The following is a 6,231-nucleotide window of genomic DNA, read 5'->3' as shown; positions in this document are numbered from 1 at the left end:
ACCGGGGAATCCTCTTGGATCCCCCGGCCCCCAGTACTTCACCTGGCGAGAGCGGAATCCTTTTTGGATTTCCCGGCCCCCAGTACTTAACTCAATTCACTCGTCACGCTCACACAGGGAAGGTTTTGTTTAGGGTCTCCATGACTGTTTTACACTGTTTTGCTCTTCAGCAAAGAGCATTGGCTGGCACCGCATACTCTGTCGCTTCAGGCGAGGTGATCAGACCAGTTAGTGGCTTGTCAAGCCAACTTTGGGGCGGGAGCTAGAGACAGGGGAGGAAAGAGGGTACGGAAACAGACCATCCAAGGATGGAAGGGATGGGATCACACACACTTCTAGACCCAGACAGGCCCCTCGCCGGTCATGCCATGCAGAGGAAAACAGCCAAGGTCAGGGCATTTATCATGATGTCCACTAGATGGAGTCACAGGCCTTGCTTTAGAGATACCTCTGACTTTGCAGGGCACTCTGAGCATCTTCCTGTGACTCACACTCACACCGGTCTACCGACCTTCACTTTCACACTGGCACACGGACCAAGGTATATCCATGACCTGCCCAGCCACAACCAGTGGCTCTTCCCTGGAAAACCAAACCTGGATGGGACTCTAACCTACCCCAAGGGCATCAGGCGTGTCTGACAGCAAAAAAGTCCAGATAGAGCGTACAACTCACCCAAGCCCAGAGCCTACGGGCAGTCCTCTACCAGAAACCCAATATAGAGATTTCCAAAGATCTCTTACCTTTCTGATGGGCCCGGGGTCTGGTGGGGAACAGCTCGCGGTCCTCCATCTCTCAGGGGTCGCCGTCTATCCGAGTCACGGGCACCAAGATGTATGGTGGAAAATTAACCACTTGTTGTGTTTGGATCAGAAACAGGCCTGAGGCCCCTTTATTGATTACAAGTGCAGGAGGGGGTAACAGCTCAAAGTAGCTGCCCCCCGAAGCAAAGCACACACAGCTTTTTAAAGCTTAAAACCACAGACAAATTACACATACTTCTGTATTAATTACCTTATTTGGAATACATTGCAAAATTAACACAGGTCAAAAGCAAAAACAAGCGTCTCTCCCACTAGGTCCCTCTTGTTATTCACTGTCCATTCTTTTGCGGTCAGCGACCTTGCTAACACAATTGTTGCGGCTATATGTTTCATAAGCTTGACTGTTGCAAATTTGTTCTGTCCCCAAACCACAATTGGTCAAGCACACTTGCACCATCTTCATTTTCCCTTATTTGGTATATAATGTAAGCTTTTAACAGTTGCTCTGCCTTATTTGGAATACAGCAAAACAAGCTTTTCCTGTTATTGACAGGTTTGTTCTTTTGCGGTTAACGGTCTTTCCTAACTTCTAGCTGCTATGGTTCCATTTCTTAAGCCGTGCTGTTGTAACTGCTCTACAATGGAATTTTCCTCACCCTCTTCTTATGCTCTGTATACTCAGTTAGCCTGACCAAAGTTTTAGGCCTATAAGTTTAGGCCTGCTAGATTTTTCCTCCAGATATATGTTTCTAAAAATATGTTCACTGTTGTTAATTTTCTCAGAAATATTCACCCCTGGCTACATACTTTTAGTCTGATCATCACAAGTGTACGTGTGGTAATTTTTTAGCAGCCAAAGAACAAGAAGCTACAGGATTTAGTCGGAAAATAGCATGGCTGCAGTGTCCAGAAGGGATAAATTTAGAAGCTCAAGTTTTGAAACATTTCCTCAATGAATGTATGTGCATAATGTGTACTGCCTGGTAGCCGATGATTTAAAAACATGGAGGTATATTTCGGTGTCACCCAATAACCAGTAAGTGTGATGCAAACTGTGCGTACCTCTATCCATGTTATTGTTTCCAGGTATAATGGAGATCCATGGATCCTACTACTGTCTAAGGCACCAGTCCCTCAAACTTGCACGTATTCTTTAATTTTATGCATGTGAGGCATTCCACTGAGTCTGTGGGGCTACATTCATACGTGAAATTAAAATATCAGCCGAATCAGGGTCACAATGTGTAAATCAGACTAAATGGCAGGGTAATGCACTTTCCTAGAGATAAGGCATTTTTTCTCCTTTAGAAGAAGTGAAGGAGTTCTGGGTTTTCCCATCAGTTGTTCCAGGTTCCATTCCACAACTCAAAAGGTCTCGACGCATATGACCACAGTTCTTTATAATAGATACACCATTTGCATAAGAACTAATGCCTTCCTTTATGGTTGATCAAGCAGCTAGCGCCCAAGGCTGAATGAATGGCTGGAGGAAATTGTACGGCAGTGACCGAGTTCATTCTCACAGGACTGACAGAACGCCCAGAGCTGCAGGTCCCCTCTTTGTGGTGTTCCTAGTGATCTATGGTATCACCCTGGTGTGGAGTCTGGGGATGATGGTTTTAATCAGGATCAACCTCCTACTTCACACCCCCATGTACTTCTTCCTCAAGAATTTGTCCCTTGTGGATGCCTTTTATTCTACAGTCATAGCTCCCAAGATGCTGATGAGCTTCTTAGCAGAGAGGAAAGCTATTTCCTACACAGCTTGCATCATCCAATATTTTAGCTTCCTATTGTTTGTCATCTATGAGTGCCTTTTGCTGGCAGTAATAGCGTATGACCATTATGTAGCCATCTGTAACCCGCTGCTGTATACGGTCATCGTGTCACCAAAGCACTGCCTATGGCTGGCGGCTGGTTCATATCTATGGGCCTTCCTGACCTCTGTGATATACACGAGCAGTTTGCTAAGATTATCCTACTGCCACTCCAGTATCCTGAATCATTTTTTCTGTGATATCAACCCAATTCTAAAGCTCCCCTCTTCTAGCCATCAACCAGATCCTTGTTTTCCTCTTTGGCAGTCTGAGTGACCATCCTCATACATCTTAATTATTGCGACTGTGCTGTGGATCCGCTCCACCGAGGGCAGGTGCAAAACCTTCTACACCTGCGCCTCCCACCTGATGGCCGTCTCCATCTTCCATGGGACAATTCTCTTCATGTACTTCCGACCCAGCGACAGCTACTCACTGCACACAGACAAAATGGCCTCCGTGTTCTACATGGTGGTGATCCCCATGCTGAACCCCTTGAATTACAGCTTGAAGACAAGGATGTGAAGGACACCCTGAGGAGAGAAATAGAGACAAAATCGAGGGCCCATTTGATCCTCAAAGGGTGTCATAATAGGACAACCAAATCTTTCAATGGCTGCTCTGTACACATAGGGCTTGTCTCCACTACAAAGGCACAGTTACCAATTCTCATAATATCTGGTGCTTCTCTTAAAGCCCCAGCTCCTTCAGCCATGTGATCACTTAGGAATCTCAGATTTTTTTTTAAAGTATGTTTCTAGCCCTCAGGGTTGCTAAGAAAAGCTTAAAAACATGACCCCCTTCAGGGCCCAGAAACCAGCAAGCAAATCAAAAGACCACAATTAGAACTGGTCAGAAAAATTCCAATGAAACATTGCTCCATTGCAATTTGCTGACTGAGTGAAATTGGAGCATTTCTTGAAGACGGGCCAATTTCACTGCAGCGCCATGGAATCAGGGAAACACTGCCTACATCAGAATCCTGCCTGGTTTCCTGCTAGCTAACCTGCCCAGCTCCTTGGCAACCTGCCTTGTGGCCTGCTAGCAACCTCAGAGCTTCCAGAGTCCATGGCCTTGGAGTCACAACACTTGCCGATTGCCCTGGGGGCTGGGGACATCCAACATTTCCAATGTACATGGCTCCAGGGATCCATTCCCTTTTCAGAGACTTCAAATACTGGGGTTTTGTTCCTAATCCAAACAAATTCTGAAATATCAAAATCCTGCACAAAACAGAATTACCTTTCCCCTCCCCCTCTCTAAACCCTTCGTGTATTATTTTTAAAAGATCTCAAGATTTTAAGCCAATCGCATGATTTTTGGAAGCCTGATTCATGGTTTTCAAATGCTTGGAATCAGCAACACTGCCAGGGGATGTGTTATGAAGCAGCAGTAACCAAGTGACTGGACATAACTGTAGTCATCTAAAAGGATTATCTGGGATGAACTAAATTATGAGTGCTTTCTAATTTACCCTCAGTGAGCAGACAATATAAAGTACCTAGTTCCTAAACTCAAACACATGCCAGGTATATTTCATTGGGGAAAATTTGTGATATTGTACATGAATCTGGAAACTCCCTACAGGGAACTGAGTGCCTAATTCCAGTCACATTTACAGAGACTTGGATGTCAAAATCTCCTACTCAGCCTTGAAAATCTCAGTCCTCATGAAAAGTGAGTGTAAATCTAAAGGTCCATCCAAACTTTTCCCAGACATCACGGCAGCTGGTTTCCTGTCAGATATTCACTACCCACACTCAAGCCCGGTGGTGTCATTCAAATTTAATTCACGCCATGAAATTTCCTTCTTCCATGCTGCTCGCTCTTGTTATCCCGACAGGTATGGTTTCATGTACCCCTGTATAAATGGCTGGGGGCAATCACAGCATGGTGACCCAGTTCATCCTCCTGGGATGCAGGATACCCTTCTTCAAGCATTCCTGGTGATCTATGTTCTTACTCTGGTGAGGAATCTCGGGATGATCGTATTGATCAGGGTTGATCCCCGACTCCATACCCCCATGTACTTCTTCCTCAGTAACCTGTCTGTCATTGACCTCTGCTACTCCTCAGTCTTTGCTCCAAGGATGCTAGTGAATTTCTTAGTGGGGTGTAAAAACATTTTTTACTCTGCCTGCATTGCCCAACACTTCTCTTTCGTCATGTTTTTGACCAAAGAAGGGTTCCTGCTGGCTCTGATGGCGTACGACCACTATGTAGCCATCTGTAACCCTCTGCTCTACACTGCTGTTATATCTAAGAGAGTCTGTATTCATCTAGTGACCAGCTCATATGTAGGGGGGCTTGTGAACTCACTGACCCACACATGTGGCTTGCTGAAGTTGTCATTCTATGGGCCCAATGTCATCAGTCATTACTTTTGTGACACTAACCCATTGCTGAAGGTCGCCTGCTCTGATAACCACATCAGTGAGATTTTCCTCATAATGTTCTCTGGGGTTATCATAGAATCATAGAATCATAGAATTTAAGGGTTGGAAGGGACCCCAGAAGGTCATCTAGTCCAACCCCCTGCTCGAAGCAGGACCAATTCCCAGTTAAATCATCCCAGCCAGGGCTTTGTCAAGCCTGACCTTAAAAACCTCTAAGGAAGGAGATTCTACCACCTCCCTAGGTAACGCATTCCAGTGTTTCACCACCCTCTTAGTGAAAAAGTTTTTCCTAATATCCAATCTAAACCTCCCCCACTGCAACTTGAGACCATTACTCCTCGTTCTGTCATCTGCTACCATTGAGAACAGTCTAGAGCCATCCTCTTTGGAACCCCCTTTCAGGTAGTTGAAAGCAGCTATCAAATCCCCCCTCATTCTTCTCTTCTGCAGGCTAAACAATCCCAGCTCCCTCAGCCTCTCCTCATAACTCATGTGTTCCAGACCCCTAATCATTTTTGTTGCCCTTCGCTGGACTCTCTCCAATTTATCCACATCCTTCTTGAAGTGTGGGGCCCAAAACTGGACACAGTACTCCAGATGAGGCCTCACCAATGTCGAATAGAGGGGAACGATCACGTCCCTCGATCTGCTCGCTATGCCCCTACTTATACATCCCAAAATGCCATTGGCCTTCTTGGAAACAAGGGCACACTGCTGACTCATATCCAGCTTCTCGTCCACTGTCACCCCTAGGTCCTTTTCCGCAGAACTGCTGCCTAGCCATTCGGTCCCTAGTCTGTAGCTGTGCATTGGGTTCTTCCGTCCTAAGTGCAGGACCCTGCACTTATCCTTATTGAACCTCATCAGATTTCTTTTGGCCAAATCCTCCAATTTGTCTAGGTCCTCCAATTTGTCTAGGTCCTTCTGTATTCTGTTATTGCCATGTCCACCCTCCTGATTGTCATCATCTCTTATCTGTACATCCTCTTCTCTATCCTGAGGATCCACTCTGCCACGGGCAGGCAGAAAGCCTTCTCCACCTCTCATTTGACAGCTGTCACCATGCTCTATGGACCTGTAAGCTTAAGCCACATACAACCCAGTTCCACCTACTCGCTGGAACAGGAGAAAATCTCTGCTGTGTTTTATACCCTGGTGATCCCCATGCTGAACCCCCTTATTTACAGCCTGAGGAACAAGGAGGTTAAGGATTCTTTTAAGAGGGTGATAGACTGGAAAAACATTCTCAGCTAA

The 6,231-nt window shown here is 45.8% G+C and overlaps 2 pseudogenes; both read left to right on the top strand.

Moving 5' to 3' along the window:
- The first annotated feature begins 2,239 nt into the window (after positions 1-2,239).
- On the top strand, positions 2,240-3,300 carry LOC125638700 (olfactory receptor-like protein COR4; annotated as a pseudogene).
- A 1,150-nt stretch (positions 3,301-4,450) lies between these two features.
- Positions 4,451-6,231, top strand: LOC142072297 (olfactory receptor 5J3-like; annotated as a pseudogene).

This window comes from Caretta caretta, chromosome 6 (assembly GCF_965140235.1).
Source record: "Caretta caretta isolate rCarCar2 chromosome 6, rCarCar1.hap1, whole genome shotgun sequence".
In the NCBI taxonomy this organism is placed as follows: Eukaryota; Metazoa; Chordata; order Testudines; family Cheloniidae; genus Caretta; species Caretta caretta.
The sequence above is the reverse complement of the archived record's forward strand: the minus strand, read 5'-3'. Positions and strand labels throughout refer to the sequence as shown.